A 25591-nucleotide genomic window follows, 5' to 3' on the forward strand; every position below is an offset into this window, starting at 1 on the left:
TCGTAATATTTTGTGCAAACTTAGTACCTCCCCCACAAAAGTTCACAAATGTTCCGAAAAATTGTGCGCACGATATTTCTTGATGGGAGTAACCGAATATTTCCAGACCTAATATTTCTGCCAGATATAGATCAGGTTCGAATGTGGACTATATTTGTCCACTCCTTCGGGTACCTCCAACAGAAACTTTTGGATAAACTCACTTTAAGAACTGCTCCCGAATCAATTTTGTTGCATTTTCTTGTATTCGCTGCCTCAATTACGTCAATAAAAGTTTTTTTCAGGGGCAAGTCCATACTTCTTGCGAAACAGCCCGAAAGTTGTAAAAAACCCCTATGGCACTATATGTAGTGGCTGGAGTGGTCGAACCGAATACAGCGTTCGTCCCGACTTTGGATATCGTAATATTTCTTCAAATATTAGATGAAATTCGAAGTTGGTGCTTATAGGTCCCCTCCTTCCGGTACCTCCCCCACAAAAGTTCGAAAATATTCGCTAAAATAGTGTGCGCGACATCTCATAGACGTTGCAACCAAACTTTGGATATCTAAATATCGTCGAAACTTAGTTTATGTTCAAATTTGGACCCTATTTGTCCAATCGTTGGAGAACCATCCACACAAATGTTTAAAATTTTTGTGTGATTAAGGGTCTGTTCGAGGATCCTTTGTACATTTTTACCGAATGTTTTCCTAGTGGCCCTGTTTATAGCGATATTATGTTTTCCGTAGGCTAGTATGGTAAAAAAGCCCTATCTATCGATATCCCCGCAAATTTTTGAACTTTAATTCTATCCATTTGTTTGTCGGTTTTTTTTGGAAAAAAAAACTATTTTAATCCACACAGGCTGAGGGTATATCTCTGTCGGCAAAGCCGACTGATTCTTTTTACTTGTTTTTTATTTACCGTGGACATTTCAAAAGTGACTCGCATACATTCCCGTGTTTAGATATATACTCGTATAATCTGAAAGATTGGACCCTCCTCTGTTCGCAAAACTATAAAACAGACGCAGAGACGCGCAGTTTTCGGAGATATTAAAGATTTTTCAAAATAACTTGGGAAATTTCGTTAGTTGCATTTTCCAATACTTACTAAATTAAGAATACTCTCGCAATTTTTCATAGTTTTGACCTGAAAATGTTTGTGATTTACTTATAGTGCAAGATGCTGTGGAGCAAATACCAGCATGCGTTACAAATTGCAATGCAGTCCCAACCTGAACTTAATCTGAGACATTATTAATAAAATTAATGGTACAGACCTGCTGAATAGACCAATAGATACCTTATAGATACAAATGAAAACAAAAATTGTGACATTTTACTCCTTAATGGATGTGTGGGGTTGTGGGGCTTCACCCAAATGTGGATCTTTGTTTGTGTGAGGAGGTGTTTTCTTCTCAAAATTTACATTTCCATCAAAATTGGTTGCAATTTTTGTCTTTTACCTTTAAAATACCTAATATGAGGGAACCTGTCATATGGGGACTATACCAAAACGCGAACCTACGTGCTAACATTTCGCACTGAGGTTTTCTATCTACGTAGAACATAAAATGCAAATATACAATTTACAAAGTTAGAGCTAAATCGATTTCTCTCTTAAAGGGTTATTTTACACATTAGCCAGTTTAGGTGGTGCCGGTAGGATTTTCTGGACCTTTTTGGGTCATTATCTCAGGAAGTATGGACTTTCCCACGAAATAAAATTACAACGTCGTAACAGGGGCCGCAAGTGCAACCTGCTGCGTCACAAATGAATAAGATCAGAGAGGAGTTTTCAAACTATACTTTTTCCAAATTTTGTGTGGGAGGTACTCAAATGTCCATATTAGAACTCGATCTATGCCTGAAAGTAATATTACCAATAGCAAAGTTTGGCTCAATTCGGTTATTCCATCCTAGAGTTATCATACCCACAATCTTGGCGAAAAATTTTGGACCTTTGTGGGGGAGGTACCGGAAGGAGTGTACCGATATGGTCTATCTTCGAATTTAAACTAAGTTTGGACAAAATGTTGAAACACCCAAAATTTTAATCAAATATGTTGATCCGTTCGAGAGTTATCGTGCACTCCAACTACGACACATGGTATTATATGGGTTGTTTGCAGTTTTCGTGCTGATTTCTGAGGATATATGGACTTGCTCCTGAAAAAAATTATATCGTCGTAATGGGGGTAGTGAATACAAGTGGCTGCAACAAAAATCAAAGCGATTCGAGAGCAGGCCTTAAACTGCACTTAAGCAAAATTTTGTGTGGGAGGTACCCGAAAGAGTGAACCAATATGGTCCATATTGGAACCTCATCTATGTCTGGTAGAAATGTCACGATGTGCAAAGTATGGACTAATTCGGTTACTCCCTTCAAGAGTTATCGTGTGGACAATTTTTCCGAACATTTTTGAACTTTTGTGGGGGAGGTACCTGAAGGAGTGGACCGATATGGCCCATCTTCGAACTTAAATCAAATCTGGACAAAATATTTCGATACCCAAAATTTGAACCGAATCAATTGGTCCGTTCGAGAGTTATCGTGCGCACCAGCCAGCCAGACAGACAGACAGACGGACGGACATTTGTAGATAGAATCGAAATTGTCTGAAACGGATATCGTACAAACATACTTGGGGTCTAAAACCATTATTTCGATGAGGCACATTTTTGGCCGTATCAAAGAGTAAATACCCTCTTTAGCCTAAAGGCTGAGCGTATAATGAATCTAAAACTATCCACTAATACGAGTATAAAAAACATTATTGCCAACTTTTAGGAATCGATGCCCTTTGCTCTAAAAGTTTTTAATAAAGTTGCGCACTGTGTGCCGTTAATTTCGGCCGATCCGAACTTTTTATACCCTCCACCACAAACTGTATTGAAGTAAATATGAACAATTGATAACTACTAAGCTCTTCATCTACGTTAAATCTAATTCCTTGGAGGAGAATAATATATTAACTGATGATGATCACTTTATACTGAAAATTTTCTATTTGGAGGAGCGGTTCTATGGCGGTTACCTGAAGACCTATACCCACAAATTTCTGGTGGAAATTTTTATACCACCAACGAAGACTAAACACAAAATTTCAGCCATTTCGTTGGGATATTGAGGTCACAACCTTCGAAATAACGGAAATCGGGAGGTACCGTTCTATGGGGGCTATATAAAGACGTGGACAAATTTCAGGCGGAAAGTTGTATACCCTCAACGAAGACTAAATACCAAATCTCAGACATTTCGGTGGGATATTGAGGCTAAAGCCTTGAAAATACCTAAAATTGGGAGGTACCGTTCTTGAAGGCTATATGAAGATCTGGGCTTATACCGATAAGTTTTAGGTTGATAGTTGTATAATGCCAACGAAGACTAAATACAAAATTTCAGCGATTTCCATTAGATGGGGCCTATATAGCGGCGTATACCTACAAATTTCAGTTGGAAAGTTTCATAACCCAATGAAAACTAAATACCAAAGTTAAGCAATTTCGGTAGGATACCGAAGGTTCCGTTTTATAGGACCATATGAAGATGTGGACCAATACAGACAAATTTCAGGCGAAAAGTTGTATTTCCCCATCGTAGGCTAAATACCAAATTTAAGCCATTTCGGTGGGATATTGGGCTTAAACCTTGAAAACCCGAAAATCGGGAGATGCCATTCTGTGGCGGCTATATAAAGACGTGGACCTTTACCAATAAATTTTAGTTAGAAAGTATACCCATAGAACGAACACTATGCAGGTTTTATTTTGAGGCTTAAACTTTGGAAATACCGGAAATCGGGAGGTACTATATGAAGACGTGGACCTATATCGACAAGTATCAGGTGGAATGACACTAAATTTCAATCATTTCGGTGATATATTGAGGCCACAAACTTCAAAATACCACAAATCGGGAGGTACCGTTCTATGAGGGCTATATGAAGGCGTGGACTTATAACGAAAATAAATATAAAATTTCATTCATTTCGTTGGGATATTGAGGTTATATGAAGGTGTGGGCCTACACCGAAAATTTTCAATTGAAAAGACTAAAAACAAAATTTCAGCCATTTCGGTGGGATAAGGAGACCACGAACTTCAAAATTGTTTACATTATTTATCAACGATTTGCCAGACATAATACACTATTCTAATGTCCTAATGTATGCGGATGATGTAAAAATATTTTATTCCTTGAATCTTCCTTCTGATCAACTGAAACTACAGCATGATCTTGACAGTTTTTATCAATGGTGCAACATCAATCTATTGGAATTAAATATTCTAAAGTGTAAACACATGTCATTCTACAGATTACAAAAAATCAACACAAATTACTACTTTAACGAAAATATGTTAGAATCTGTCGATAGTATCAATGACCTTGGTATCCTCTTGGATCGTAGATTGGACTTCAGGGAACATATTTCATTAATTACAAATAGAGCATATAAAAACCTCGGCTTTATCAAACGTTGGAGCAAAGAATTTTCCGATCCAGCTGTTACTAAACAGCTATATATCTCATTTGTTCGTTCTCCTCTGGAATATGGATCAGTAGTTTGGGATCCAGCATATTCCATACACTCCAATTCTATTGAATCTGTACAAAAGCAATTTTTAATGTTCTGTCTTAGAAATCGAGGTTGGAACCCACAGACATTGCCATCTTACGAATTTCGCTTAAATTTGATTAAATTACCAACTTTAAAAAGTAGACGCACGATGCTAAATTTTTACTAAATGTCATTCAGGGGACGATAAAATCAGAATTTACTTTGGAAAGAATTTATTTAAACGTTCCTTTCAGGCCAACTCGTCATTATCAATTTCTACAATTAAACTATTTCACCTCCAACTATGCTAATAACGATCCTTTGCGACGTATCTTTGTCGAATTTAATAAGTTTTATCATCTCATTGATCTGTCTGAAAATCGACATTCGGTCAAAAATAAAATAATATTAGTCCTAAATACTTAAATTGTTAATACTCTGTTAATAAATTCTGTATATAGTTATTTTGTATTTAATGTAGTCTGTAAGGATTTTTGTAATCTATAGGCTTAAGCAATAAAAAAAAAAAAAAAAAAACCAAAAATCGGGAGTTACCGTTATGGGGAGTTATATGAAGGCGTGTACATTAGGGTTATGACTTTTTGACATTTTTCCTCAAAAATGATTTCCTGAACCAGGGATGAATGAACTTTTGCCTATTAATCACTATGCTATCGTTTATTCCATTGAAATATAAAAAAAGTTCACGCACAAATCGATTTTAAAAAAATAATTTTTTGAAAAAATATATGAAATGAAAAAAAAAATGTTCAAAAAATTATTTTTTGTTGCACGAATGAATAAATATAAGCCTACTAATAACTATAATAACGTTTATTTCATTCAAATATTAAAAAAGTGGCGAAAAAAGTCACTTTGAAAAAATTTTAAATTTTTTGTTTTTTTTTGTAAAAAAATTGTATTTTTGAATAAAAGTGTTTACGACATTTTTACGAATCTCAGAATTGAAGAAAAATAGTGAGAAATAAATTTTATGTCATTTTAATTATCTTATGTGGTTCTAAAGTTTATTTTCAATTATATATCTGTTTTCAGTGACTTCAAAAAATTGTCTATAATTTTGATAAATTCAAATTTTAAAATCATTTTGTGCGTGAGGTTTTTTTACCGAATCACCTTATAATTAAGATTTTATGTAATCTTATGGCAAAACTCATCACACTATGATACAGGGATATGAGGTTGTAAAAAAGTCATAACCCTAGTGTACATATACCGATAAATACCAGATATAAAGTTGTACAACCCCAACGAGAACAAAATTCCAAATTTCAGCTATTTTGATGTTATAATGATGCTAAAACCTTCAAAATACCGAAAATCGGGAGGTACTTATGTGGGCTATATCAAATCGAGGGCCGAAATAGCTTATTTTCACTACCAAACATCCTAGGAGTAATAAAAACTTCAATAAAAAATTATAAAACTCTATCTTAAAAATTGCGAGCTGTATCATAATTTCAACAGACGGACAGACGGACATGGTTATATCGACTTAGAATTTTACCCTGATCAAGAATATATATACTTTATAGGGTTTCCGACGAGTATTTAGGCCAACTAAAACTTCTTTACAAGTGGTGTCGTAAGACATGCCGTTCGGACTCAACAATAAACAGTAGGTCTCATATCATTGAACCAATATGAATCGGGATGCACTCATTGATATAAGAGAAATTTCCCTTGTCCTTTCTGGTTAGGTTAGGTTGAAAGGAGGGGCGAATAATCGCTACATGTCCTGGCGTACATACACTTAAGCCAAAAAGGAGGCCTGTTGTGCCCTCTAGACTAGGTTTGTTTGAAGAAGGGGACTCTACCGTATTTTATTTAAGGAATTCTGTGCCTTTAACAAAATCCCTTAATTGTTTCAGGTCGTTTACAATTACCTGATTAAGATCTGGTATAGTGTCGTTCCCAAAAAAGCGGGAACCTTTTTACAAATACATTTAAAAATTTTTAAATATGTATATATGTATATACATATTTAAAATTTTTTTGAATGTATTTGTGAAAACGGTTTGAATTTTTGCTATTGTCTTGCCAATACTGCCTGTGTATAAAAGTCTAGTAACAGTAGTTGGTCTCGTGGTAGCATTAAGCTAGTTCAGACACTCTGTAATCGCTCGGATCTCCGCTTGATGGTCGTATTGTGATCCGGTAAAAGAAGAGATATTTCGGTCTCTGGTTCTTCAATGAAAAGACACAGTCCCCTTCTCCCACCTAGCATGGAGCCGTCTGTATAACAACAGTTTCCAGTCGGCATTTGTGCTAGAGTTCCTTCGATCCACGAATCTCAGTCTGGAATTAATGCCTCTCATGAGGCAGCTACAATTGTTTCACGTATACGATCCGATACAATGTTATCCATTGACTCTCCCGCTGTTACCCTAAAATGTTTTGATGGTATGTTACGTGGTCTTTTCTGATCCACTTGTCCATCGCTTTAAGTCGTATAGCTGCGACGGCCGCTTTATACCTTATCTGGAGTTCTATTGGGTGTATACTAGGGCGGGGCTATTTGTATGGAAGGAAAAAAACCTTAATGGGCCCTTCGCGTTTCTGATTCCTGGGATTGAACTGAGCAAAAAAGTCCACTAGACCATATGTCTACCGCGAAAATTGAGCCTCCCGATTTTGACTTTAAGTTTTTTATCCACGTTTTTTGGACATTTTATCATATAACGGCCAAACCATTGAGCCAAGACAGTGATTAAGAACTCTCTAACACATCGCAAAAGCATTGGAACGCTCCTTCAGGCAGTTTTGGCCTTGAGAAGGTGCAAACTTTTCGGAAAATGTCGATAAATGGCACTGTGCTACAAAAGTTGACCAGAAAAATATTCAAGCGTTCTGATGCAAAATTCTATCGTGTTGGGATCCATAGACAACGACAATGCCTTTAGTTCGTTTGGGTCACTTCGTTTTATTTTTTTTATAACGGTAAAAGTAGTGAAAATCTGAGTTTCTTACATTTTCAAATTTAAACGGTCATATCTTATTTTTTTACAACGGATTTCTCTTGATCCTTCTTCCTTTTAAAGGGGTAAATAATATCTTTCGAACAAGTTATTATGTTTTTAATCGGTTCACAAATGGCTATGTTATAGTGGTTGTTGTCTGAAAACCCCCACAAAAAAACTATAACTGAATTTCTCATAATTTTCAAAAATATGTTTTTTTGTTTTGTTCAATATTTATTTAGAAAATTGTGAGAAATTCAGTTATAGTTTTTTTGTGGGGGTTTTCAGACTTAAGCCACTATAACTTAGCCATTTGTTAACCGATTTAAAAAAATAATAATTTGTTCGAAAGATATTATTCGCCCCTTTAAAAGATAGATATCCGTTGTGAAAAAAAGAAAATATGTCCGTTTAAATTTGAAAATGTAAGAAAGCCAGATTTTCACTTCTTTTACCGTTATAAAAAACAAAACGAAGTGACCCAAACGAACTAAAGACATTTTCGTTGTCTATGGATCCCAACACGATAGAATTTTGCATCAGAACGCTTGAATATTTTTCTGGTCAACTTTTGTAGCACAGTGCCATTTATCGACATTTTTCGAAAAGTTTGCACCTTCTCAAGGCCAAAACTGCCTAAAGGAGCGTTCCAATGCTTTTGCGATGTATTAGAGAGTTCTTAATCACTGTCTGGGCTACAATTTTTGAAACTACAGCATGATCTTGACAGTTTTTATCAATGGTGCAACATCAATCTATTGGAATTAAATATTCTAAAGTGTAAACACATGTCATTCTACAGATTACAAAAAATCAACACAAATTACTACTTTAACGAAAATATGTTAGAATCTGTCGATAGTATCAATGACCTTGGTATCCTCTTGGATCGTAGATTGGACTTCAGGGAACATATTTCATTAATTACAAATAGAGCATATAAAAACCTCGGCTTTATCAAACGTTGGAGCAAAGAATTTTCCGACCCAAACGAACTAAAGACATTTTCGTTGTCTATGGATCCCAACACGATAGAATTTTGCATCAGAACGCTTGAATATTTTTCTGGTCAACTTTTGTAGCACAGTGCCATTTATCGACATTTTTCGAAAAGTTTGCACCTTCTCAAGGCCAAAACTGCCTAAAGGAGCGTTCCAATGCTTTTGCGATGTATTAGAGAGTTCTTAATCACTGTCTGGGCTACAATTTTTGTTTTTGTGTTGGTTCGAAAATCTCAATGGTTTGGCCGTTATATGCTAAAATGTCCAAAAAACGTGGATAAAAAACTTAAAGTCAAAATCGGGAGGCTCAATGTTCGCGGTAGACCTACGGTCTAGTGGACTTTTTTGCTCAGTTCAATCCCAGGAATCAGAAACGCGATGGGCTCATTAAGGTTTTCAAATCGCCCCGGTCTAGTGTATACATATATAAAATAGTTGCTAATGACCTCGTTGGTGTTGTCCTCATTGCGCCGCTTACACTTAAACAGCACATTCGTTGGACTTTTTGTAGTATTTTAACCAGTGTACGTAAAAATACTGTAAATAACATTTCCAATCGTTTCGTTTCGTATTTTCCATAGGAACAATACAAAACAAAACATTTTGTTACATTTTGTTTACATTCGTGAGTGCGAACAAAACGAAAAGCGAAAAGTACTCAACTCCACAAGAGCAGATAGAAAACGGAATAGTACTAAACACATGTGAATAAATCAAAAACGTTTGGTGGTTGATAAAATTCACTGTGATATACTGATGCTAACTTACAGTGTTGTTAAGCAATCACATGTGTGTGTGCCTGAGTGTGTCATTGACCATAACGCACAGCAAACGTTTGCCAAAAATTATTTTTATTTGGGCGGTGAATGAAACAACTCGGCAAAGCATAGCCGAAGTACATTTCAGCAATCGTACAGTTTTCATATTTTTACATTGAAAAGTTTGTGGTTTTGTTTTGGTTGTGAGAATGAAACGATTCAGAGAAGCTGAAAAATTTGTGGCTTTGTGTGATTGGTACGGTAATCGTTTTGTTTGTTTTCGTTCATTGGTTTTAACATTACACTTTTTATTTATAGCTGTCCACCAGACTACTGAAGCGTATGTTAGAATAGGTGTAACTACGCTTTTGTATAGCCAGTATGTCATCTTAGGATTAAGACCCCACTTGGAGTCTATAGCCCTTCTACAGGTTGCCAAACATCTATAAGCTTTGTTAGCTCTCTCTTGAAAATGATCTTTACATTTAAATTGCCTATCCAGGATTACTCCCAGATATTTAACTTTATTGGAAATCCTGATTGTCTTCTATAGGAAAACTGGTTCTTCAAAGTGTGCCAATTTTATTTTCCTAGTGAAAACACATATTTCCGCTTTTTCCGGGTTTACGTTAAGACCTCTTGGTCTAGCCCAGTTGTACGCAAGTTTTAGGGCTGATTCAGCTCTTCTGCATAGCAATTTTGGATTCTTACCCCTCAGAAGTAGTATAACGTCGTCTGCATATCAGACTGGGTGAAATCCCCCCATCGGTTAAAGTCCTTTATAGGCTATTTATGGTAGTGACCCATAGGAGTGCGGATAAGATCACCCCTGCGGCGTTCCCTGACCAACTTTGTCCCTTATTTTTACGTCAAGTAGCCCACAGCTTATCCACCTATTCCGTAGCATGTGGCTTATCCAGTCCCTAAGGGCCCGGTTCACCTGAAATTTATCTAAGAATTGGATAAGGGTTTCGGTGCTGTCGTTATTGAAAGCACCCTCGATGTCAATGCATACCGCTAGTGTATACGTCTTCCTGTCGAATGTGTACTTTCTGGTATGTTTGGGGAACAATTATTATTACAGCGTCTAAGACAAATATTTCAAGATGTCAAAACTCGATTTACAAATTTAATATATCGTCCATCTTATGGTGGGCGTATAGCAACACACACACACAAAAATCAATTACAATCACAAAGATTTATGTATGAAGATTTTTAGCACGAATAAATCACAATTTTTCTTTTGATTTTATTTCTTTTTCACACAATTTTAATCGGACCTTTGTTGCAATGGTCTGGTGAGAGTTGTAACCTTGACATACACGTATGTAGTATGTACGAACATACCCACAAGTACTATATATATGTATGTATGTTTACATACATTTCATTGTGACATACATACATAAAATGACATGTTTATAAGAGAACGTTGTGTTTCATGGAATGGAACTGCTGGCATTGCCAATCTGTCCCCAAGCAATGGGTGGTTGTGTGTGTGTTCGAGTGTATGGAAGTGTGAATCAACTCTGGCGTTTTCTTTTCCGTTTCGATTATTTGTATGTCAACCGTTAATTGCATGGTTACAGGGTATAAATAAAATAACGATTTCTTGCTGCAATTAAATGTTAATCCACGTTGTTGTTACTGCTGCTGTTTTTTAATTTTCTACTATTTAAATATTCTTGTAAAGAGAAGCAATCGATTGTCAATATTAAAAACTCATCACAAAAAGGAAATGTATATCGGTATATAGCCAAACGTGAAAAGAAACTTTTTCGATTGAATTTTTGTTGTATAAATAATGCAATAATGGGGAGGGATAGAAACATACTTGCCTACCAACAAAGTATGAGTTACATACCTAGTAATAAAAACGCGTTACTTATACGTCACGTATATTCTATTAAGTCGAAAGACCATTTGCTATTTTATTGTTCGGGAATTGAAATTTAATTCAATTTTATAATTTTGTTAATTGTAGATCATGACACTTTGTATATTTTTGTATGCATGTAATACTCGTCGAGTATGTTTTCCATTAGAATATTTTAATATTTTAAAAATTTAATTGTCATTGTGAAGTGTTAATTGATAACAATTATTTAGTGGACGTCCACTAAACCGGCAGTTGGAATATTTTGTAACTAACACACATACATATATGGGAATATTTATAAATATTTATGGTATGGGCGTCAGTGCAGTGGGAAATAATTGAGAAAATAATTTTAAGAAAAGTAATATGTAATAATGTTTGGACAGAAACATATCTCGAAATCCAAATAGAGAGACTGAGTTTGATTTCCAGGTCAAAGGCGGCAAAAATACGACAGCGTAATGTAGACAACACTTCCTGAGTATTAAGTCATGCAAAACAGAATGTATCTCTTAAGTCATAACAGCTCAATTCTAATGAGAATTAATTAATCAAACTAAATTTATCCTGTTTTCGATAAATTAAAAGTATTCATGGAGTGTGTTGGCCGTACAATCGATTCGAGGAATCCAGTATCACTCACACAGATTACCCTTACTGTCATACAGGAATTACGATGGATTTGGAAAAGACGTCACAACAACAAATTAAAGTGACGCACTATATTATAATATAATAAAAATTGTTCCACAAACATCCCAAAAGGGACGAGGGAGACTTCTAACGTATCAATGAGTGCAACACGTTTCATATTGGCTCAATGAAATGGGACCTTCTTTTGATTGCCGAGTCCGAACTGCGTGTCTTAAGACACCACTTGTAGAAAAGTTTTTCATGGCTCAAATACTCAGGAAATGTCGTCAACATTACATTTAACAACAAAAAACATTTTTCCACAACATCCGTACGGGACAAGGGAGACTTCTCTCATATCAATAAGTGCACCCCGATTCACATTTAGCTCAATGATATGGGACCTACTGTTTATCGCCGAGTCCGAACGGCGTGTCTTAAGACACCACTTGTGGAGAAGTTTTACAAGGCTGAAATACTCAGGAAATGTCGCCAACATTAGTGAGGGGTATTTTGCCACCGTTGAAAAATGTTTGATGTTGCCTGGCCGGGGAATCGAACCACCGACCTTCTGAGTGCAAAGCGGGCGTGCATACCATTGCACCACGGTGGCACCCAACATTACATTGAGGGGTATTTTGCCACCATTGAAAATGAAATGTTGTCTAACCTGGGAATTGAACCCCGGACCTTTAGCGTGAAAGTCGGGTGCACAACGGTGGCACTCCGCACTATATTATAGCTGCTATAATCTCAGGGGATGAAGGATACCAAGCAACGCCCTTGACCGGCTTTAACGTGGCAAAGCCCTGGTATTAGCTTGGTCCCTTTTTCATCCCAAGTGGACACTGATCTCCCTGTGATGTCACCTGGGCAGCTTCCCTTAACACACATTAAAGGAATTGGGCTAAAATGTACCGCAGGTTGAGGTAGTACAAATTTCGAAAAGCTCCTCGAACAGACCTTAAACTGCATTTAATCAAAAATGTTGAACTTTTGCGAGGGAGGTACCCTAAGGAGTGGATCGATATGGTCCATTATCGAACATAAACTAAGTTTGCTCCGTTCATAATATATCGCACGTGCCATCTTAGCGAATGTTTATACCCTTAGCATTAATGCTAACGAGGGTATTTACACTTTCACACGGTCCACTCCTTCGGGTACCTCCCATACAAAATTTCGGATAAGTTCAGTTTAGAACCCGCTCTCGAATCGCTTTGATTTTTGTTGCAACTACTTGTATTCATTGCACCCCATACGACGGTACAATTTTCATCAGGGGCAAGTCCATACTTCCTGAAAAAATAGCCTGATATGTGCAAAAAACCCCTATAACACCGTGTGTAGTGGATGGAGCGCAAGATAACTCTCGAACGGATCTGCCGATTCGATTCAAAATTTGCCCTTCGTAATATTTTGTTCAAACTTAGTTTCAGTTGGAAGATAAACCCTATCTGCCTACTCCTTCTGGTACCTCCCCCACAAATGCTAAAAAATATACGGAAAACTTGTGAGCACGATAACTTTTGAAGGGAGTGACCGATTTGATCCATACTTTACACATACTAATATATCTACCAGATATAGAGCAGGTGCACATATGGTCTATATTTGTCCATTCCTGCATGTACCTCCCACACAAAACTTCGGATAAGTTCACTTTAAGACCAGTTCTCGAATCTTTGATTTTTATTGAAGCAACTTGCATTCGCTGCCTCAATTACGACAGTAAAAGTATTCCAGGGGCATATCCATATTTCTTGAGAAAACAGCCCGAAAGGTGTAAAAAATCCCCTATAAGGCCATATGTAATGGATGGAGAGCACGATAACTTTCGCACTGATCAACCGATTTGGTCCAAAATTTGCCTTTGTTATATTTTGTCCAAACTTATTTTCAGTTCGAAGACAGGCAAAACCGGCCCACAACTTCCGGTACTTCGCCCCAACATTTAAAAATGTTACTAAAATTGTATGCACGATATCTCTTGAACGGGGCAACCAATTTGGTCCAAACTTTGGATCTCCTAATACTTTGTCTAAATTTGGTTTATCTCGGGCCGTATCAGCCCTCTCCTTAGGCTATCTCCCCCAAAAATGTTCAACATCTGCGTCTAAGTGCAGTTTAGGGTCTGTTCGAAGATCCTTTGGAAATATATACCAATGCTGTTCGTTGTGGTCCTGTTTACAGCGATATTTTCGTGGACAAGTCCATGCTTCCTGGCATACTTGTCCAAAAGTTATACGATGACCCACTGAAATGACTAGTGGCCCACTTCCAAAATTTAGAAAAGACTCTAAATATATTCGATCTGTCCGTAGATGAAAGTTTTAATTCACATAGGCTGAGGGTATATCTCTGTCGGCAAAGCCGACTGATACTTTTTTACTTGTTTTGAACTTTATGGGTAGTGGAGGTACCGGAAGGATAGCACCGATAAGTACCATCTTCGAACTTTGTCTAAGATTCGCAAAAATATTACGTTATGCAAAGTTTCGAACAACCCAGTTTCCATATGGTGTCTGTAAGGGTTGTTTAAAGCGTTGGAGCCATTTTCTCAGGAAGTGTAGACTTGGCCTTAAAAACTTGCACCGTCGTAATGGGGAAACGAATAAAAAAATCAAAGCGATTCAATATCAGGTATTAAACTGAACTTTTCGGAAATTTTGTTTGGGAGGTACACCAAGGATAGTGGTGGCATGCGTGGACGACGTAAACATGCTGTCGAATATTACCCTCAGGATCTTGAGGTAGTTAATGGTCGGATTTCTGTTGCCATCGACATTAACTCTGTTCTCATCTCCGCAGGCCAAGTGGTATTTTTGCTGGGTATGTATAATTGAGTATCCAGTGTCTTAAACGTGGTCTGAGGGTTGTCTGCTCGATATCGTCAGATAACGTGCTTGACAGTATCAAATGTGTCTGATAAGTCAAGCGCCACCAGCACTGTCCTATCGCACGGCTTGTTCTGGTTGTTCGAGTAATATGTGTGTATGAATGAATATGATCTGTAACCGGATACCTATTTCTGATGCTGGAGACGAGTAAAGCCTCATGTCTTTGCTACGGACGACAAAAGCGACTTGTACGATTCACCTTTGCTATCATCATAGCCTGGCTTTGACCAACATGTATATAGCGGGTGGCTGCAAATATCAGGCGAGGTAGACAGTAAACTCTTTGATACTAGGCCAATTAGCTTTCCAATGATTGATAAAAATGCGGGATATAAAGGTGATGAATTCGGGCGTTCTGTTGATGGAGACGATTTGACCCAAAAGAAATGACGGTCTGACCCAAGAGAAATGACGGGTTGCTGGGTGACGAAATTTTCAGACCAGGTAATACGATGGATGTGAGTCATCGTAGTGCAGTGATGTTCAATCCTTGACCGGAACATCAACATTTTCCTGCCTATTTCAGAAATAAAAAAACTTCCCCACAAGTGGTGTCATAAGAAACACCGTTTGAACTCGGCGATAAAAAGTAGGTCCCACTTATTGATATGAGAGAAGCCTCCCTTGTCTCTTCGTGGATGTCATGGAAACATTTGTGTATATGGGTGTGTATGATACAGTGTTTATGTCTACCGAACTATCACAATCTCCGCAAATTCTGGTAAGGAAGCCCTCATTGATCGTGCTCAGCCAACGCTATACCCCTCTGGTCATTACATAGGACCGAATGCCTCAATATATGATGAACATTAAAGTTCCCTAAGACCAGTCGCTTATGACCTTCCAAATGCGGGCGAAAGTACTGCTCACAATTTCACACCTGACTGCTACACTTATACATTCCATGCCACGCTTAAGCGAAATAGGTATGTAATAAACAGATATAACAGGTGGAAAAGGGAAGCTAGTCCCCACCTCCACTTCTGGTGTGATTCTTCCTCAGTACGTTGTAAACTGCAGTTGTTGTTGAGCTTGATTTCCTGCACTGCTGAGACCATGAAGACCCTCTATTCCGTCTATCTTTCCTTAGAGTCCATTGCAATTAAATTGCAAAAATGATACATTTCCAAGGATTATTAACTGCAGTTCGGAGGACTGCGGGAGAGTGTTGTATTTCGACGACGACGATGACTCGCTGAGAACTGTGTTCTCGACATATGCTGCATTTCGACGACAAACCGACCACATACAAATTGGTCCTCCGCCTCAGCACGGGTCTAAAAAACCCGGAGCAGGCATTCCGATATATGCCACAAAACATAACAAATAAGAACGGTGTTAAGTTCGGCCGGGCCGAACTTGTTACACCCTCCACCACAAATTGTATTGAAGTTAAATGGAATAATTAGTTTCCTTTCGTGTATGAAGAAGACTTAATACTAAATTTCAGCAATTTCGGTAAAACAATTTGAGGCACCATTCTATGGGGGCTATTTCAAAACGTCGATCTATACCGACCAATTTCTGACGGAAAGTTTTTAGGCTCAAAGAAGACTAAATACCAAATTTCCTATATTTCGGTAAGAGAATGTGGCTAAAACTTAAAAAATACCGAAAATTAAGAAGTACACTTCTATGGGGATGTAGGAAGACGTGGGCCTATAGTGATAATACTCTTCTGGAATATTTTATAACTCTTGGAAGACAAAATAACGAATTTCAGCCATTTCGGTTGGATATTGACGTCACAATCTTCAGTATTACGAAAATCGGGAGGTACCGTTCTATGGGGGCTATATCGAAACGTGGACCTATATTGGCGTCACAATCTTCAGTATTACGAAAATCGGGAGGTACCGTTCTATGGGGGCTATATCGAAACATGGAATTTTAGTTGGAAATGTGGCAATATGAAAGCGTGGACCTGTACAGACATATTTCTGGCGAACAGTTTTATATCACATTGAAGACTAAATACCAAATTTCAGCCATTTTGGTGGAATATTGAAGACACAGCCGTCCAAATACGAAAAATCGGGAGGTACATTTCCTTGGGGGCTATATTAAGGCGTGGACCAATACCGACAAATTTAAAGGGGATGTTTGAGTACCCCCAGCGAAGTCTAAATACCAAATTTCAGCCATTTCGGTGGAATATTGAGGCCACAACGTTCAAAATACCGAAAATCGGGAGGTACCGTTCGATGTAGCCTATATGAAGGCATGGACCGATAACGACAAAGTTCTGGGGAAAAGTTTTACACCACCAACGTAGACTAAGTACCAAAATTCAGCCATTTCATCATTCATTTTATTTTAGCTTCATTATCACACCGAAATGGCTGAAATTTGGTACTTAGTCTACGTTGGTGGTGTAAAACTTCCATATGTATGTACTCTGCGGTGGCTGCCGCTGGCTGCCGCTGGCTGGGACGCTGATAAAGTCAGCTCTTGGGGTTGAATTTTTGTAAGGAGTGGGCTGATATGGCCCATTTTCGGACTTGTTCTAAGTTGGGACAAAATATAACAATGTTCAAAGTATGATCCATTAGAGAGTTCGGTTGATTCCATCAAGAGTTATTGTGATTGGTATGTATGGTAAGGTGAGTTCCCAGCAAACCAATCGTACCGACATCGTGACGAAATCGGAACAAAATTCGGACGTTACGTCCGATATCTGATCCGAAATCGTAACGATATCTTAACGAAAGTTGTATGAAGTGGTTGACATAATTTCGGAACGAAATGTCGGAGCGAAATCGGATCGATTTCGGTCAGAATTCGGAACGAAATCGGAAGAAAATCCTTGAGAAATTTGGAATGCGAATTTTTTCCTCCGAATTTTCGTTGCTTGTTAGATATATACAAAAGGTGGTTGTTGTGCGAAGGGGAATTTGTTTCCGACATATCGATCCGAATTCGTACCGAAATCGGAAGAAAAACATTAGCATATTCGAAGGGAAATTTACTTCCGACATTCTCTCCGAAAAAAAAATCGTAGAGAAAACGGAACAAAATCTGTACGATTTTGCTTTCGAAATTGTTCCGATGTGTCTGACATCCGACATTTGGTTTGCTGGGTTGTTACTCTTTCATTCGCAAAAGAATAAAACAGATAAGAAAGTATCAGTTAGCTTGTACTGTCTTAACTAGGGCCGCATACACAACATGTTGTCAAAAATTTAAAAACGATCCCAGACGAGTCCTTATAATGCATTCTTTCCAAACTTTGTGAGGGAGGTACCCGAAAGAGTGGTTCGGTATAGTCAATATTCGGACATAATTCAAGACTGTAATAAAAAATACAATGTACAACGTTTGGCCAACAGGCTTTTTTGCACTTTTCGGGCCGTAAGGACAACCTGCTGAAAAAAACTCAAAACGACCAGAGAGGAGCTCTTAAACTTCACTTGTTCCGAATTTTGTGAAGGAGTGGACCGATGTAGTCCATATTCGAACACGAATTATGAGTTATCTTTCGCATCATGTTAGCGTAAAATTTTGAATTTTTGTGGGTGTAGTACCAGCAGGAGTGGAAATGGGTCCGTTGGGACCCGAACGGTTGCTTCGTCCAAGAGTTATCGTGGGCACCAGCCAGACAGACAGATGGAAGGACACTGCAATCGACTCCAAATTGTATGAAATAAATTTCGTCCAAACATACTTAGACCACAAGTATTATTTCGATGAGACACATTTTTGGTCGTATCAAAGTTTAGCCTAAGGGTATAAATGTGAATATTTCCCACCACCAATATGTATAGGCTTATTTCACTCTTGGACCACCGGCGTAACAATCCGATCAAAATAGAGAGTATTACATTTTTTAACTCACACTGCCGGACTTTTGTCTTAAATGTGTAATTTTTATTCAAATCTAATATAATCTTCAATACTAAACCACATACGAGTATATGAATATCCCCAAAGTACAGTATTTACACAATTCTCAAGAATGCCACCCACTTAACGGCTCATCGCCGTCGAGTAGAGTCAATGAAAATGCATTGTGTTTTCCGTCATTTCAATAAATTATGAAATCTTAAAGTGTTGCTCATTTAGTTCTAATCGTCGAATGAAAACTAATGCCACCGGCAGCTAAACAAAACCTTCCAGATTGTTACAAAATGAAAAATGTTTTCATTTTGTTTGGTTGATTGTTTGTATACATATCAAAGCGGTACAATTGAAAATATAAAAAACGGAATAGCAAAACAAGATAGACATACACACATACATATAAACATTTCAAAACAATTTGTGCGCTAATGATGACGATCAAAATGAAGGAGATTTGTGTGTATTATTTTGTATAATAAAAATCGGATCAATCACAAGCAATAAATACAATTTGAATGCTAAATATTTGTGCGAGGAATTCATGGTAATAAAGAAATAGCTGATCGTATTCACGCCACCTACATATTTTGGGGGGAAAAAGTGATCAGGAACTAAATATTTGTTGCAGTTATACAAAAGAATGTACTGGACCACCTGGAAATAGTTTATAGCAGTTTTTTGAATCTTGACCTATAGCAGAATTTTGTAACTAATTAACTACACCTTTGAGGTATTGAGAAGTTTTTCTAATTTCAGATACGATATTAACAAATTCTATAAACTTCCGTATAGCACCTTGCCCATAAAGTGGTGTAGGGTATAAAATTTTATTATTCCCAAAATGTCGCATAACGTTTTTATCAATATTCCACAAATCAAGTTCAAGTTTGCGTTTTTCTTGTTCGCAAATTACATTTACCCTCAAATAAAATTGTAAACGTTTTAATGTCAAAGTAATCATCATCACCCACACACCCGTTCACACAACTGACACTCTCTATTTGTGTCACGGGAACAAAACAAATGAAAGTATTCATGACCCTCGGGTCAATTAAAATGATTGCCGCATTGGGAGTTTTTTTCTTTACAGCGAACCACTAAAGCAAGTCAATTCTTAGGAGACGTTATATTGTATGTATCTGTGTAGAGATAGTCATGGAAAGAAGGTGTGTAAATTCAAATCTTTCTTAACTGTCGATTCAATGTAATGCCACTTCTGAGTAAATCAACGTGTTTTATTTCCTCAAGTGGAACGTTTATTTATCAGTCAATGTAAATTAATTTGATTGTTTTGATTTTCTCATTCTTTTGGAACATGAAAAAGAAAACAATTAGGCGGGATTTGTCGATAGGTAAATATCATAGACCTATGGCTGAAAAACGATAAGAGAGGAGTGGTGGACTTAAATGTGTCTTATAATATAACTAATTTTAACAAGAAATAGTATATTCGTATGTGACAAAATATTTTGGAAGTTTCCACAGGGACAACAAAATGATCCAAGATCTGGCTATAACCTGCAATAAATACCAGCTTTCTAGACATTTGTGTGGGAGGTGTCAGAAAAAAGGACCTGGCATATACAATCAACACTGTCTACATGAATAAAAACCCCATGGACGAGGTTTTATGAACGGCTCAAACGTTATCTAGGAAAAGTAGAACGTTGTAATATGCATCAGAAATACTATATAAATGTTCCACAAACATCCCAGAAGGGACAAGGGGACTTTTCTCATATCAATGAGTGCAAGCCGAGTCATATAAGCTCATTGATAATGGACCTACTTTTTATCGCCGAGTCTGAACGACGTGCCCTAAGACACAAGTTGAAAAGTTTTACATGGCTGGAATACTCAGAAAATTTTGCCACCGTTGAAAATTTGATGTTGTCTTACCAAAATAAATAGGAATTGTCCTTTGGCCAAAACAATGACCTTGCCCAATTTTTATTTGAATCGAACAGCAAATGCGAACTGTACGTTGATTACAAAAAAAAAAAAACAGGGACAGACAGGCATGCATAAATCAAATAAGAATATGATGCTATGTAGATCGTCAAAAGTAACCATGGGTCTATCCGTTTCCTTTTGCATGTTACAAACAAATGCACATAGACATAATACCCCATACCACAGTATGTTGTAGGGTATAAAACGTTATCAGGAGACTTCGCCGATAGCTATATAACATCAACATATGACTGTACAAAAAGTGTTGAAGAACCAGTAAGAACGGCGTTACGTTCGGCCGGGCTGAACTTGTTATACCCCCCACCACGAGTTATATTGAAGTAAAATGGAATAATTAGTTTCCTTTCGTTTATGAAGAAGACTAATTACCAAATTTCAGCAAATTTCGTCGATGTATACCGACAAATTCATGCGGAAAGTTTTTAGACTCAAAGAAGACTAATTACAAATTTCCGATACTTCAATAAGATAATGTGGCTAAAACCTAAAAAATACCAAAACTAAGAGGTATGCTCCTATGGAGGATAAAGGAAGACGTGGACATATACTAATAATTCTTTTCAGGAATACTTTATAACCCCCCTGGAAGACTAAATAACAAAATCCAGTCATTTCGGTGGGATATTGACGTCACAACCTTTAGAATTACGAAAATCAGGAGGTACCGTTCTACGGGGGCTATATAAAGGCGTGGACCTATACCCATAAATTTCATATGAGAAGTTTTATACCCCAAATTATGACTAAACACCAAATTACAGCCATTTCGGCGTAATTTTGAGGCCACAAAATTCAAAATACCGAAAATCGGGAGGTCCCTTCTATGGGGGCTATATGAAGGCGTGGACCTATACCGAAAAAATTCCGGGACTAAGTACCAACATTTAGCAACTTCGAAGGAATATTGAGGCCACAACCTTCAAAATACCGAAAATCGAGAGGTACCGTTCTATGGGGGCTATATGAAGGCGTGGACTTATACCGACAAATTTCATATGGAAAGTTTTATACTCCAAATGAAGACTAAACACCAAATTTCAGCCAATTTGGTGGAATATTGAGGCAAAAACTCTTAAAATACCGAAAATCGGCCACAACCTTCAAAATATCGAAAATCGGGAGGTACTGTTCAATGGGGGCTATATGAAGGCGTGGACCTGTACCGACAAAATTAGAGGGGAGAGTTCACTACGCCCAACGAACACTAAATACCAAATTTCAGTCACTTCGATGGATTATTGTGGCCATAACATTCCAAACACCGAAATTCGGGAGGTACCGTTCTATGGGGGCTATATAAAGCCGTGGGCCTATACCCATAAATTTCATATGGGAAGTTTTGTACCGCAAATTATAACTGAATACCAAATTACAGCCATTTCGGTGTAATATTGAGGCCACAACCTTCAAAATACCGAAAATCCGGAGGTCCCGTTCTATGGGGGCTATATGAAGGCGTGGACCTGTACCTAATTCCGGGAAGACTAAGTACCAAACTTTAGCCATTTCGAAAGAATATTGAGGCCACAACTTTCAAAATACCGTAAATCGGGAGGTACCGTTGTATAGGGACAATATGAAGGCTTGAGCCTATACCGACAAAATTCTGGGAAAAAGTTATATTCTCCCAGCAAAGATTAAATACCAAGTTTTAGCCATTTCGGAGGAATATTGAGTCCACAACCTTTAATATACCGAAAATCGAGAGGTTCCGTTCTATGGGGGCTATATGAAGGCGTGGACTTATACCGACAAAATTCGAAGGGAAAGTTTTATACCCCCAGCGAAGACTAAATACCAAATTTTAGCCATCAAAAATGTCAAAATGCCGAAAATCGGGAGGTAACGTTCTATGGGGGGGATAATGAAGCTAAAACCTTAAAAATTCTGAAAATAGGGTGGTGCCGTTATATGGGGGATATACCAAAATATAGGCCATTTGCAATACCAATCATCCTAGGAGTAATAGAAACTTCTATACCAAATTACAAAGCTCTATCTTAAAAATTGCGAGCTTTATCTTGATTTCAACAGACGGACATGCCCAGCAAAATGTTCGATGCCAAAGATGCTATTCAAGAATGGGTGCAAGTGAAATGGGATGTCATTTTTTCAGCATCTTCACTCATTCTTTTTACAAGAGCGTGACCCCCAAAAGATGCAATTCATTTTCAGATCCTAAGCATGTCATCTTTACTCGATGGAATGACATCTTCAACAATTCTTTGGCATGTCATCTATACCAATCCTTTGGCATGCCATCTTAACCAATTCCCAAGAATAGCATTTTCACTAATCTTTGGCATGTCATTTTCACCAACCCTTTGGCATGTAATTTTCACGTTTTATTCGGAAAATGGAAAATGCTGTATTGAAAAATGATTTTCTTTTTTTTTTTATTTATTTAAAGGAATTAATGAAATAACTATAATTTATTTATCATCACAAAGTTTACATCTATAATTGCAGGTTGTTCTCGTTGTTGTAACAGTAGTTAATATGTTTGTATTCTCATTTTTCTGCTTAATCTGACTCTGGGTCTATCAGTCGTAAGAATGTGGCTATTTCGCTATTTATATGGTTTGTAACCACAAAGCTGCAAACTTAAGTTTCTTAGCAGGATTGGTAGGGCAATTGAAAAGGGGCAGTGTGTCTTGGGGGCCTGTGCTGTATGCTGGGCAAATGTTTTCCACGGTGTCATCAGTACTTGCCCTACAGGAAATTTTGACGGCTGCACCATCCTCAGCGTATTGAGCCAAAACTACTCTGGTTTGTCCTGACAGCTGGCGCTTCTCCGCTGCGATAGATGGTTGATGTTCTCCAAAGACCGCATTCACACGATAACTGTTTACTGCATTCGTGTGAATGCTACTTAAACCTGGTTGAAAGGCTTGTTGATCTAGACGTTCTACCTTGTAACGTTAGACTTCTCTTTCTAGATTATGAAGACCCCCTGGCTGCCTGGGTCTGTGGTCTGAATTCTGCTATCATCGACCATGACATTCAACTCTATTGTTCCCAACTCTGCCGCCCAGGTAGTGAACAGAGTGGCCGTAGATTTATTGGCTGGTATTTGCATATTCCTCGCGTGGAAAAAATGGTAAGATCAGACAAAAAGGTGTTCATCTTTCACAAATGTCGTCAGGGAAGGCACCAGACGCCAAGATAGTACAATCATTCGCATACGTTACGATCTCAATGCCTTCTGCAGCGTTTGGAATTCAGAAGAGGTTTTCTTCACTCTACGGGTCTTGGACTTCTTGATCCTAAATTCTACGTACTACTGTCGCCCACACTTAAAATTTATTATCCAACGTTTCAAACTTGGACGGTGCATAGTCTGCTCAATGCATCAAACAACGAGGATGCTTGACAATATCAAAGGACTTTGCTAAATTAAGTGTCACTATCACTGTTCTATCGCACGGCTTGCTCTGAGTGAGTCCTCGGCTAATATGGAGATGGCCTTCAGCGCAGTTGTTGTGCTGCTTACGGATCCTATGCTATTGATCGGCAACCGGAAAGTTATTTCTGATGCTGGAAGAACTAAAGCCACAAGGGCCCTTGCTACGGGCGACAAAAGCGAAATCGGTTTGTAAGGTTCACCTTTGCTGGCATCCTTTTCGGGCTTCAGTAGCTGGCCTATTTTCCAGACTTCGGGAACGATGTGTTTGGCAAGCGACAGGTTGTATATTTAAGTGAGAAACTTGACTTCCGGCCGTCCCAGCTGTTGCAGTCTAAACACCGCCGCTGCACGCAACCGAGTTTACTTCCTCCGCAACAGGTTTTGATTCATCTTACAAAAGGATTTTACTTCCCATCAGTGCAGTGCAGATTTCGACATTGACTCCAACTGCAGGTTACTAATTCGTGAATATTATTTTACAACATTTTTGAAATGTTTGTTGTTTTTTAGGGATCTACAAATCATCTTGTTGAGCAGCGTTCTCTAGAGCAGGCAAGGAAACTTTTATAATTGGTCTGTTCCTTAACTTTTAAAAATGGTAATTGTTGCAAAAATGGTAAAAGTGGTGAACAGCTCTCATATAAATTGTATGCTTTTAAAAGTAAGGAAACACTTTGCGGGTAAAAACTGGTAACCTCAGGCACGTAAAGGAACACGACTAATACCAAAGAGTGCAGTCCGACTCTACTTTTAGCTCAATGATTGGGACTACCTAGCATAATAAATCTTACATTGCTTTAAACGTACATATTTAGATAAATAAATGAATATATACATGTGTAAAAATAAAAACACAAAATTCATCTCTATTGGATCGATGGAATGGGCTCAAATGCTAAGGAAAAGATCGGATCTATCACGACTTCCTTTGAATTGGTTCAAATGCTGATGAAACGATCGGATCTTTCACGACTTCCTTCGAATGGGTTCAAATGCTGATGAAAAGATCGGATCTTTCACGACTTCATTTGAACCAATGCAAAAGATCCAGTGAAATCATGGCATCTCATGGAACCACTTCCATAAAATTTTGCTGGGTGGTTATATCGACTTAGAATTTTACCCTGATCAAGAATATATATATACTTTATAGGGTCTCCGATGAATATTTCGATGTGTTACAAACGGAATGACAAATTTAATTATACCCTCCATATTATGGTGGAGGGTATAAAAATATACTACGAACAGAACCCTATTACATAGAAAGCATTTTCATAGGTGACAAAATAGTTTTCGAAGTTACAGGCGTAAAATGTAAGGCTTTGTGGGCCTAATTTTTAAACTGATAGAACCAATCAACACATCTATACCTCGCCATGAGTAAGCTAAGATTTTATCGGTGCGTCAGCACAACAAGATGTTGTCGTTGCAGTACCTGTTTGGTTGTCACCGTCTTGAACATCTCTGTCAAAACCTAGTGGGAAAATGTCCATGATGTTGATCAACGAGCCTATCAAGTAGTATTTGGTAGCATTCACACTGATGCAGTTGGGCAGGCAGTACAAAGATACAGTATTTTCGTACTAGGAGACCTCCTCCATCCACCGTCGCAGAAGAACGTCACGTGCAACACCAACACGAGTAGGTTTTTGATCACAATTATGCAG

The 25591-nt window shown here is 37.8% G+C and overlaps 1 protein-coding gene across 19 annotated transcripts in view; it reads right to left on the reverse strand.

Annotated features, from left to right (window-relative positions):
* Positions 1-25591, reverse strand: part of LOC141403990 (carbohydrate sulfotransferase 11) — a 110449-nt gene that overhangs the window by 48089 nt on the left and 36769 nt on the right. The window lies entirely within an intron of this gene.

This window comes from Musca autumnalis, unplaced genomic scaffold (assembly GCF_047663935.1).
Source record: "Musca autumnalis isolate F117 unplaced genomic scaffold, ASM4766393v1 scaffold_4, whole genome shotgun sequence".
NCBI classification, from domain to species: Eukaryota; Metazoa; Arthropoda; class Insecta; order Diptera; family Muscidae; genus Musca; species Musca autumnalis.